This window comes from Sinocyclocheilus grahami, unplaced genomic scaffold (genome assembly GCF_001515645.1).
Source record: "Sinocyclocheilus grahami isolate Dianchi unplaced genomic scaffold, SAMN03320097.WGS_v1.1 scaffold301.1, whole genome shotgun sequence".
In the NCBI taxonomy this organism is placed as follows: domain Eukaryota; kingdom Metazoa; phylum Chordata; class Actinopteri; order Cypriniformes; family Cyprinidae; genus Sinocyclocheilus; species Sinocyclocheilus grahami.
In genome coordinates, this window is record NW_015505480.1 from 396359 (window position 1) to 408576 (window position 12218).

Genomic DNA, 12218 nt, shown 5'->3' on the forward strand with positions numbered 1-12218 from the left:
TTCAATAAAAATTTGAGGGAAATTGATAGGGTGAATTTTCATTTCATGCCAACTTTAAACTAGTTTCAGAAGATGTATAGCATGTTACACTGGACGACACTGCTGTCACTGCTTCAGGTTTCATGTCAGCTGCACAAATCCTCTCAAGACTGCAGCCTTATGTGGAGTTTTTTATTTATTTAGTAACATAACACCAAGAAAAATACACACAACACTATACACTATGAGTATGGTTTCAACGTACAAGAAAAAGTTATCTACTGACTTATATTAGCCATGGATTTCTACAGTGAGTTTTCATATAAGAATCAAACACTTTAATTCATGGAATGAACTGAATATGAAGAATAAACCTCACATACCAAAACATTTGCATTTATAACATGATACATAATTAGCCCTATAATAAAACTATATTAAGAAACTCGACATCTGAGCAGTTATATTTACTTGAATCCATGAATACGTAAAAAATAATAAAAATAATAATAATAATTGTTACTATTTTCTCACACTCGTGTTGTTTCAAACCCGTAGCTTTCTTTCGAGGAACGCAAATGAAGAAATATTAAGGAGGATGCTAGTGACAGACAGCTTTTCATTTTTAATACATCTTTTTCCAGACAATAAATGATGACTGAGACTGTCTTTCTGTCTAACATCTCCATTTGTATTCCACGTAAAAAAGAAAGTCAAACGGGTTTGACAGACAATGACTGAGTAAATAATGACAGGACATTCATTTTGAGTGAATGTTATGGCTGACACCGCGTGAAGTCTCGATTTTATAGTTAAACGTATCAGCTGCACGTTTGCATCTCACCTGCGTTCTTACCTGTACGTGTTCACAGCGTTGATTCCTCGGACGCAGAACGGTGAAACACCGCGACCACAAACACGACAACGCTCTGTTGAGTTAAACAACTGAACTCGAACGCGACACTGACTGGTGTTGCTCTCAACACCTTCAGTATCACCTGTGCTTACGGTCCTCGCGCTCAGGTACAGGCCCCGCGTCACGCATTCCGCGCGAGCGAGGTGAGCACATTAGTCAACAGAAGTGAGACAACTGCTTTTCTCATTCGCATGATAACCCGGATGAATGCTGCAGAGCGGCATCTGAGAGATGGCGCGTTGATTTCCTAGAAAGATTACATAATCGATTAAGCGCACGCACTGCAGTAGGGGAATAATGCAGATGACAAAGCGTTGTCAAGGTAAAAGCGAGTGCTTCACCCCGGTTGTGCGCGAGCTGTTACTTGGGAAACAGAGACATCGCGTGGTCGCCTGGGGATGCTTATGCATCTATGTAGATTACATCTCAATTTAGACTTTAAATAATGTTATAGACCCTCGTTTTATGTTTGTGTATAAAACCATTCATGCATGCATGCATGTCAAAGGTTAGAACTCACTTAATTTTAAAACGTTTTTTTTCTATACAATTAGATGTATAGACAAATACAGATACCCGAGTGTTGTACTAATAGGAAACATGGACAGTTTTAATATTCTGTATTTTAATGTCATTATGTCAACTCCTACCCTTGTTTCATTTTAGCCATTAGAGGGGAAAAAACAATGATTTACCAACAAACTGATTTAAATCAGAACAGCAAATAAAATTGAAGGCATACAAATATTGTACAAATTAGTGCTGTCAAGCGATTAAGCATGATTAACCACATTAAGAATACAAGTTTTTGTTTACATAATATATGCCTTTGTACTGTTATGAGCAGTGTTGGGGAAAGTTACTTTTAAAAGTAATGCATTACAATATTGCGTTACTCCATAAAAAAAGTAACTAATTACGTTACTTAGTTACTTTTTATAGAAAGTAGTGCGTTAGGTTACTGTTGCGTTACTTTTGAAATCTGGACAGGGCTTGCTTGTTTGTTTTTTTTTCAAATATATACATGCATGTTTGTGTATTTATATATACATAATAAATATACACATGACAGTACACACGCATATATCATGTAAACAAAAACGTTTATTTTTGATGTGATTAATTGAGATTAATCGTATGACAGCACTAGTACAAATACATGAAGGCTAGCAATTAAAAAAAATCATAACACGTGACATTGTTAGTCATTTTCTAGTAGGTCACAACATTTACATTTTTTTAAACATGCAAAGGAAAGGCTTGTGTGGATGAATTACATTTATTGACATGATCACAAATCTAATTATAAGCCAGACATTTTTTTCTTACCTCAAATTTAAAAAAAATTTCCTGTAAGTCTTACTTCTAATTAGTTAAACGTATGGTGTTATTACTGACTGTCACTCCCTATACTGTACTTATTTACCTCTATTGCCATTTATAGTAGGCTTACAGACATACTTTTAAATAAAAGCACAAAGCGCAATAAATACACTGTAAAAAAAAAATTTCCCTTTACATGCTACTATAGATTTAACAGTTTCAGAGCTACTTTTCCTGTAACAGCATCACAAATCTTCTTGAATTGTTCTTAGAATGGTCTATATGTTGACAGGGTAGCAAAGATATTTAATGTAAATTTTGCACAAGCAATTGAGAAAGCAAAAAATTGTGACTATGCACACATTTTATTTTCTGGCATTTAGTGTATTTAATACATAAATCTTCCACGAATGCATGTTAGATTCCAACCTCTCCTGCTGTGGTTTCCTGGTTATTGATGTTGGTAAATTGCAACAAAAAAAAAATTCAATTCGACACAAGAGAACAGAGGCTGCACATGCGTTACAGGTCAGCTTTACATTGCTATGGCAACAGATAACAGCCCAACCTTATAAAACAAACTACAGCACACAGAAACAGCAACCTGTTATTCTGTCATCTAACCACAACTGCTCTAAACAAGAGTAGGGTGTCAAGAAATTCCTTTTTATAATGAACAGGTTTTCATCCTGACAGAAAAATAGCAATCAAAAAACTTATAGTATATAATCATAATAATTCATATGTTCCAGGCCCAAACAACAAGGCCTTTGAGAAATGATTGTTTTCTTTCAGTAATGATATCACTACTCTCCACTTGCATACTGTGTATATTTAGTAGAAACATCTGTCTTTGGACAAAGTTAAGGAGAAATCCCTTAAGAGTGGATATTTTCTTTCATTTAGAATCATTCATTTAAAATGAGTACAGCTGAATCACTCACTAGGAGACCAGAAAAGGCTAATTTAGTCCCTTGTCTCCTGATCCCCGTCATTTGTAGTGTGATGGTCAACAGCGGGAGTCACCTTTGTCATTTATGTTAAGTGCTGACCATTATGTCCTTTGAGGACTGGGAAATTAGTTTCTCATCAGGGGGTCAATTTAGGTAAGAAGTCTGACTCACTGAAAGCCAATGAATGACAATAAACATTCTGTGTTCCTGTATTATGTATATATATACAGGAGGGGGCAGTATGAGCAAGTAAAAGCATTTGGAAGTAACAGCAAATATTTCCCTACTGCCTCATTAGCTGACTGAACTAAGAGGCGTGATTAATTTTGATCAGTTAGCTGTTTTTGTTTATGAAAACTTTTCAGGAATATGTTGGAATTTTCATACACGCCATTGATTTTCATACTCTAGAACAGCCAATAGACTGGAATGTACTTTTTATTTTTTTTTCTCTTTCTGTTTGAGGGTACGCCAGGTCCAGTGAGTCAAGAAAAAGACTCAGCTACCTTTGTAGTTCACAAAAGAGAGAAAGAGAGCGAGAGAGCCAGAGCCTGGAGTAATGTGCTTCAGGGCTTGTTCACAGACAGATTCTTACTTATGAATTTGCGGAACATAAAGTCCTTTCAAATACTCTCCATAGTGCGGGACCCTCATATTGAGCGGGTTGTCATTGTCTGTCTGGTTTCCCTGCTGAAAAAAACAGCTAAAACCAGCCTAAGCTAGTTGGCTGGTCTTAGCTGGTTTAAGCTGGAAGTAGCTGGTTTTAGCTGGTCTCCCAGCCTGACCAGCTAAAGAAGTGGTCAAAACCCTTCTAAACCCAGCCTGCTGACCAGCTAAAACCAGCTAACCAGCTTAGGCTGGTTTTAGCTGTTTTTTTGTTTGTTTGCTTGTTTAGATGAAACATCACTGTACACCAGTAAACATACTGACAAATCATTATGTATCAATGGGATTCATGTTTACTGACCTAATCATTCGGACAGTTTTAATATTTTATCAATCAAATCATGCGTATTTGTTTAGAATCAGAACTAGCGATGCAGATTTGCAAATGAATCCCCCTTTGCAGTCAAAGGGGTTTGCGAAAAGGTCTGAAATTGTTCGTGATTCAGTTTGAATTATTCGGACAGTTCACAGGCCCGACAAAAAAATGACGGGATATTTTGTAAGATATAAAACAAAAAAAAGCGCAGAACAAGGTGGATGTTAACCTAAAGAGGCCTACAGACCTCATGCGTCAGAGAAACAAGTGCACCGCCATCTTTAGAATTTTGTCTTTGAACTTCCGTTTTTGCGGTAGCTCTGTATATTTCTGTAGCATCGCTGCTGAAGAATTAGCTGGTGAAGTGGATTTACTTATTGTTGAGTTAATGAAAGTTGTCATGAACATTGTAATGTTTCGAAGCGGATGTCATGACAAATGTCAGTAGACCTGGAAGATTTTCAAACGAGCGGTTCATTCATAAATTCGTACGACTTTATGGAAATACAAACCGGAAGACAGAAGACAACGAGCGCAGTGCTAAAAAGGGGCAGGGCTACATTTGATCCTGAAATCTGATTGGCTGAGAGTCATTCCGGGATTGCTGATGTGTGTCTGCTCGTGTGATATTGGCCAAACCATTGTAGGAAACAAAACTTGCAAATGTCTTCTATTGTTTGTCAATGATGAAGCTGCTTTTAATTCCGTGTGGCGATTGTAAATGATTCTGTGCTGGCGGTAAAGACGATTTATATCCATTTACATGTCCAAAATACTATAAAAAAATTTCCACAGGCTATAAAATCCCCTGGTCATTGTTAATATGAATATGTCCACTTTCTATTTGCTTCTGTCAGTTTTTGTCACATTATGTGCCCAAACACATAAATACTAGCACACGAGAATCAACCGGCGCTAAGTGAGTAAACAGTGAACTCATTCCTCCAAGGCTGGGCGTTCAGATTGATTGGCACTGAAGTATCGGAAAATACATCACAGCGGCCTTTTATTCACCTGCCAGTCAGAGGCACTGTGCACAACCTCCTCCTGGCTGTCTCGATTCCTGTGCAGATGTGCTTGAAGATTGGTAGAATGTCCCTGGCTCACAATTTCCTTACCTGAGTGATTTCTCTGTGAGTAAGACTTGGTCAGATTGGAAAGGGGTCATAAGTGAAAGAGAGAATTGGAGCAGGAAGAGTTAGGGGTTGTTGGGTTTGAGAGTAAGGCTCCATTTCATATTACCACAAGCAAAATAATCTCTTGGCTGGCAGAGACGTGCAGGGCTTCACCCAGAGCCCATTAAAACATGTCAACTGTGTCATTGATTTTAGTTCAGTCCACTATTGATTGGCGTCTAAGCCCAGTCTGGCCACATTTGCATAGCTGCGTCCCATAAGATGCTAATTGGTAGTTCGCCAACAATCATGGCTGAATGATGAGAACGATCATTCTGGGTTGATGTGAGGCAATTGTGGTTTGTTTGCAGCTAAGCGGTATCCATGTCAAATAAAATATTGCTGGTGTGCTGCCCATGGATTTTGCTTATATAAGTCACACGTTTATTGCCTTGTCTAATTGTATAATCGAGATTCAGCACAACACTCTGTCTCTAAGTCCAAATTTAGGTTTGTTGGGAAACCCGGCCGTGCATATCATGCCTCACATTGGTTTGGCTGCGCTAACAAACATGTTCTCTCTAATAAAATCAGGGATGGCAAGATAGAGGGGAGAAAAGAATGAACAAATAAATGAAGTGGAGTTCAACAGTCAGAGTACTGGTGAAAATGCTTTCATTTATCATGATCGTACATCTTAAATATGTAAAGGATAATACACAGTCAGTCAGTAATGCTAACAATTTCTCAGGACCTAATACTTTTTTACTTTTTCTTTTAATAATAATTGTCTTCAGCAAAGATGCATTAAATAAAAAGTGACAATAGAGAAATTTATTCCAAAACAAATCCTGTTCTTTTGAACTTTCTATTCATAAGAAAATCCTGAAAAAAACGTATCAGGTTACCATGAAAATATTAAGCAGCACAACCGTTTTCAACATTCATAATAATCAGAAATGTTTGCATATCAGCATATTAGAATGATTTCTGAAGGATCATGTGACACCGAAGACTGGCGTAATGATGCTGAAAATTCAGTTTTGATCACAGGAATCAATTACACTTTAAAAAACATTCATGTAGAAAACAGTTATTTTAAATTGTAATATATTTCACAATATTTACTGTAGCTTCCACTCAGAAATAGTACTCAATTTCACTATACAAAACAATCGGCCTAGTAACAAGCCGATCATAGCAACTATATAATGTCTGAATGCCAGGATTGACCAATCAGAATCAAGTATATTCATATTATGTCATTAAGTTTCTTTGTTTTATTTAATATTGTTATTGCTTTAAAGGTTAGACTTACATATTGAATCCCAGATCTTTAATGTGGTCTCCGATTTTTGAATCCCACTGCGTAATAAAATGATTTTTCAGAAGCATAGTTTATGCAAAATTTTTAAACCAATCCTACTAATGAGCTTCAGTTTTGAATGTGAATGTAAATCTGAGCTATTCTAATTGTTTAAATACATGGTGGTCAGTTGCTATGCAATACATTCATTTAAAGGTGGAAATGGATGTCCTGCAGTGTAAGAAACAAGGCATGCACTAGCCAAGCCACTATTGCGTAATGGTGTAGGCAAGAACGAATGTAGGCATTTATGAAAGAATTCAGTCATTTCTGCTGTGGTTTGAGCTTTTTCCTTTTACATGATTTTTAGGATACAAATAACCGAAAGCGGCTGGCAATACAATTCCCAGGTTCCTTTTAAGGAGTTTCCTAGCGAGTACATTTGACCTCAGCCCTCTCAGAGAAACAGTACAGAGAATGCAGAATGAGAATAGATAAAGAAGACTCGTTCTCCGTCAGCCATAGTGCTCTTCTTCCTGCACATCTGGATCTGAGCTGGATAAAACCAGGTACCTAGAGAACCAGCCCTGCCAGGTAAGGGGGGCTTGTTGAGGAAAGGGGAGAGATTTACCATGAGCTGGGGAAATAAACCTGTATCAAAATGTAATGGGCCAGGTTGTAAAAGCATTCAATTTTGCTCAACATAGCCAGAGGGTACCTTGGACGACCCAGAAATGACTACATGCATCCATGCAGAGTTAACAAACTCAATGAGCATTCATACACACCGTAATCACAACCGTGTGGGTTTCTTAGTCACCGCTCAAACACCAAGCCACATGTATCTCTCACTTTGACCATGACCCAATTTTAAACAATGGGCAACTGTTGGACACTCCACATATCCACGTGTCATTGTTTAGCTCATTAAAGTGTTGCTTGCTCGTGCATTTGTGCGTGTCTCCATTTGTAGGTGTGATTGAAAACTCACTTAGAAAAGACTTGCAGTCAGATTTTCCAGATTATGACATATTGTATGATGATGTGTATCTATTGATTTTATATTTTCAGCCTCAGACAGCATTGCACTTCATTCATTGGGCACTGTGATTTTTGTGTCTGTTTTCTAAATTTTTCCCCCCTGCTGTGTGTAAAAACAAAATTGGCAAAAAAGCTAATGATTTTTGTAATTGCATTGTTGAGGTGCCATGGGTAAAAAATCTAGGGAAATAAGACAGAGAAAAATGTGCAGAAAATGTTCAAATTATTTATTTTCCCTTCCTTTTTTGTTGTTAAAAAGTAAAAAAAAAAACTTTTTTGAGAAACAACACCCGCTGAACACTCTCAAAAATAGGTACCCTAAGGTTTTTGAAAAAAAAAAAAAAAAAAGTCTAAAATGTCTAAAAATGTTTTGAATAAAAATAAAAACTGGTAGATTCTCCATTTGTGATGCAGCTTGTTAGAGGCTGAATTCAAATCAAATACTGTAATACTGTCCATATTACTTCTGAATATGATGTCTACTTCGTGATTTTTGTGTCTGTTTTCTAAAATTTTCCCCCCTGCTGTGTGTAAAAACAAAATTGGCAAAAAAGCTAATGATTTTTGTAATTACATTGTTGAGGTGCCATGGGTAAAAAATCTAGGGAAATAAGACAGAGAAAAATGTGCAGAAAATGTTCAAATTATTTATTTTCCCTTCCTTTTTTGTTGTTAAAAAGTAAAAAAAAAAACTTTTTTGAGAAACAACACCCGCTGAACACTCTCAAAAATAGGTACCCTAAGGTTTTTGAAAAAAAAAAAAAAAAAAGTCTAAAATGTCTAAAAATGTTTTGAATAAAAATAAAAACTGGTAGATTCTCCATTTGTGATGCAGCTTGTTAGAGGCTGAATTCAAATCAAATACTGTAATACTGTCCATATTACTTCTGAATATGATGTCTACTTCATAAATACTGTGAAAAGTATGGAAAAATGGGTTTCACGTCACTCAAACCATATATGAAAATGGAGGTGACTTATATGGTCAATAATGGAGTTTGGTAGTCATCTAGTGGAAAAGTTTGGTACTGTGCCCTAACAAAATCATTCTGGAAAGCTAATTTTTTTTTAAGACATCAACCTCAAATTTGGAGCACTTACTTTTTTCTTCAGATTTTTGGCTTTCACTTTCTAGTAGTTTTTGAAAATATATATGTTATATAAAATATTCAAATTGTAATTTTTACATTTTATGGTTTCATACATTTAAACTTCTATAACTTTAAGTTGGAAATGTCGTTTTTAGGTCTATGCTTACAAAGAGGAACTGACAGTTAACAGGTTAAAAGGTACATATTAGTACTTTAAAAGTACATATTAGTTCCTTAAGTGTACAGTACATAGTGCCTTTTGAAACCAGTGACAGTGTATTTATGAAAATTGTAGTATTTTTGAGAATCAACTCACTGTATTTACCAAAATTTGTTGAGGTTAGTGGCATCAGTCTTGGAAACATATTTAGAGATGTGTTTGAGACAGTAGCAAATAAACAGTTCTGTTTTTATTTAGTTGCTGAAATGTTCTTATTACTTATGGATTGCCAGGAAGCCTATTTATACTATATTCTATTTATAGTATTTTTAATTGGTGTATTCTGCTTAGCCGCCTACTGACTGACAATACTGTGCAATTATTTGAATGATTTTTTTTAACCTTGTTGGCCTATTTCTGCGGTATCAACTATTTTAGATAACCCACCCTGAATGGTATGTAAAAACACAAAAAGTAACTTTATATGTCAGTCTTGCAGTCTAATTGGCCAGTTCTCGGCCATTAAAAGCAGCAATGTGGAGAAGATTTTATGCTACAATTCAAAACTCTGCCTATTTGAGACTACTGGTCTTACATTAAAGACATAATTTTTGTTAATTTGATATTCTATCCTTTATGTTTCCTACGAGAAAATACTCACAAACATGTATCATAGGACATGAGATGCTTCATTACTTTGATTTGAAAGATTCCCTGTGGTTGTCTCCAAACAAAACAATTATGCCAGCCTACACCAAGCGCTGAGGTCACTCAAACTGACCGGCCTGTTTTATGAGTGCTGAAAGATACTCTAACGTCAAGGTTATGACTTCATACTCTACACTTTTCCAGTCCAATCCTTCTTCACTGGGCCTGCCAGCATGTGTCAGAACATTTCTGCCACCGCACTCGTAAAGATAATGTTTACTGCAACACTCCACACAAGTGAGCGTACAGTTCATTAATTATACGAACACACATGCCCGCCGCTTAAGCATTCGCAGTAAAAATGGAAAATGCAAAAATAACAAACCATTGAAATATTTCTAGTCAAACTGCAAAGGGTTGGCAGTGTTTTGTGAGCAGCGGTCGCAAGATCATTGCCGAGAGGTCGGATTGAAGATTTATAGAGGTTCTGTTCCTCAGTCACACCCATTAAGCTGGTACAATACATGCTGACGCATTTATGGAGGAAAAGAAAGCTTTACACAAACACAAGGTGACAAACACTGTGCAGCATTATCAGAATTATTATAACTATTATTTGTCATTTTTTCCAGCCTGAAGGTCTGTCTCAGAGGAGAGAAACTTAATTTAAGGTCAGAGAGAACAATAAAACAGCGGTTCCTTGCTCCATATGCATTCCATGTCGCATTAGGTTTGCCGACCTGTAAATCATCTGTCACGATCCATACTTATCAACAGTGTTTCCAGCATGAAAAATGTATTAGGTTTGATCACAGCAAAAGCATTCCACACCGATGTCGTTTCTATGAATTATAAAGCATACCAATTTAAAGTGCTTTATTTTCCTATATGCCCCTTTATGTGAGATTACTTTCCTCATGTTTTAATCTTTTATGGGCTCATTTCTGCAAAGAGCTCTTGCCCCGCAGTACATGATATCCACTCTCTCACCTGGAATTACAAAAGATTAAACCTTTGGCCAGGCGCTTACCTCAGCCAGTGTTGTTGCACATAAACTTGGATGGAGCGTGTGCTTTGTGTTTGTTTTACCATATCTCCAACACCATGGTTTTTCCTGAAAACAGATATGAGACAAAAGTGCTTTTTGTAAGGGAGCACTAAAGACTTTTTCCTCCGTTGACAGTGTATGGGTGTGTGGACTGCAGAGAGGCATGTTTCCTCAATCACCAAAGATAATCGGGGTGGGAAGGTGACTATCATCGCAAGCGTTCCAGCTCTTTCCTCTTCCTTTCCCTTTTCAGGATGTCAGCCCAGTTCCCCCTGGCTGAACTACACAGGACTCTGCGTGACGGGGCCCGATGTCGATTCCGTCGCTGGATAACGCGCTCGCTTGCGGTCAGATCTCCAGCGCTGACAGGGGTCAACAAAAGGGCATTTCTTTGCACAACACCTCTGACAATTATCCCTTTTCTCAATGACGACTGTTGCTAAAGCACAAGCAGAGAAAATACACCTTTGAAGTGCTCGCAGGTGACGAGTATAATCTACCTGCTGATGGAAGAGATTCGGGACGGGGAAGATAAGCTCTGGGAGAGCCCCCAGACCAGCTGATAACACACTCCACTGTATGTTTTCTGGTGTTGCCATGCGCTCCCATCTTTGATCCGATGTGGTCTGTCTCTCTGTTCAAAGGCCATTCATCTATGTTGTCACACAGTCGCTGTTGTTTACCCTGTTGCTATTGCTGCCAATGTTGTTGTTGTGGCCCTGCATTTTAAGAGCTCTGTAATGAGAAGGAGGGAGGTTTTTCAAAGATTACCAGTCCTGGCATGAATCACTGCAGCATTTCACATTAATTCACAGAATCCAGGCCCTATTGTGAGGGGTGTGATGTCTTTGATTTCTAATATGGGGAGCACAATGCTCAGTCAAATGCCAGTGGAACAAGGTTTGGCTGTTAGTGTAGTCCAGTAGATATGCAGGTAGATATCGTAACTACACCATCTGGTCATTTACATTGTTAGTGTTTTTTCACTTTTTTGCAAGCAGCATATCGCAAATATTTCTTAACAATTCATCAGCCGAGAAACTGTTATTGAGATGAATGAAAATGCTAACGATAGCTTTGATGCTAACCAAGTTATGTGCAGTCTGTGTGAGTCTTACAAAAACAATAACAGCTAAGACATCCTTCAAACTATCTTTTCTGTTTTACAGAAGAAATAAAGTCATACATGTTTGAAATATATATTTCATGAATATATATCTAAATTACGACCTATGCTCTCAATGTCAAATGCAGAAATGTTAATCCATGCATTTATGACCTCAAGGTTAGATTATTGTAATGCTTTATTGGGTGGTTGTTCTGCACGCTTAATAAACAAACTCCAGCTGGCCCAAAATGCAGCAGCTAGAGTTCTTACTAGAACCAGGAAGTATGACCATATTAGCCTGGTTCTGTCAACACTGCACTGGCTACCTATTAAACATCGTATAGATTTTAAAATCTTGCTTATTACTTATAAAGCCCTGAATGGTTGAGCACCTCAGTATTTGAACAAGCTCATGTTACATTATAGTCCTCCACGTCCGCTGCGTTCTCAAAACTCTAGCAATTTGATAATACCTAGAATATCAAAATCAACTGCGGGCGGCAGATCCTTTTCCTATTTAGCGCCCAAACTCTGGAATAACCTACCTA

The 12218-nt window shown here is 37.3% G+C and overlaps 1 protein-coding gene across 1 annotated transcript in view; it reads right to left on the reverse strand.

The window, feature by feature from the left end:
- LOC107601182 (rho guanine nucleotide exchange factor 37-like) overlaps positions 1 to 988 on the reverse strand; it is a 12599-nt gene extending 11611 nt beyond the window's left edge. Inside the window, exon 1 of the mRNA XM_016293250.1 lies at positions 978 to 988. The gene's annotated coding sequence lies outside the window, so the exon portion shown is untranslated. The remainder of the gene's footprint in view (positions 1 to 977) is intronic.
- Positions 989 to 12218: the final 11230 nt, after the last annotated feature.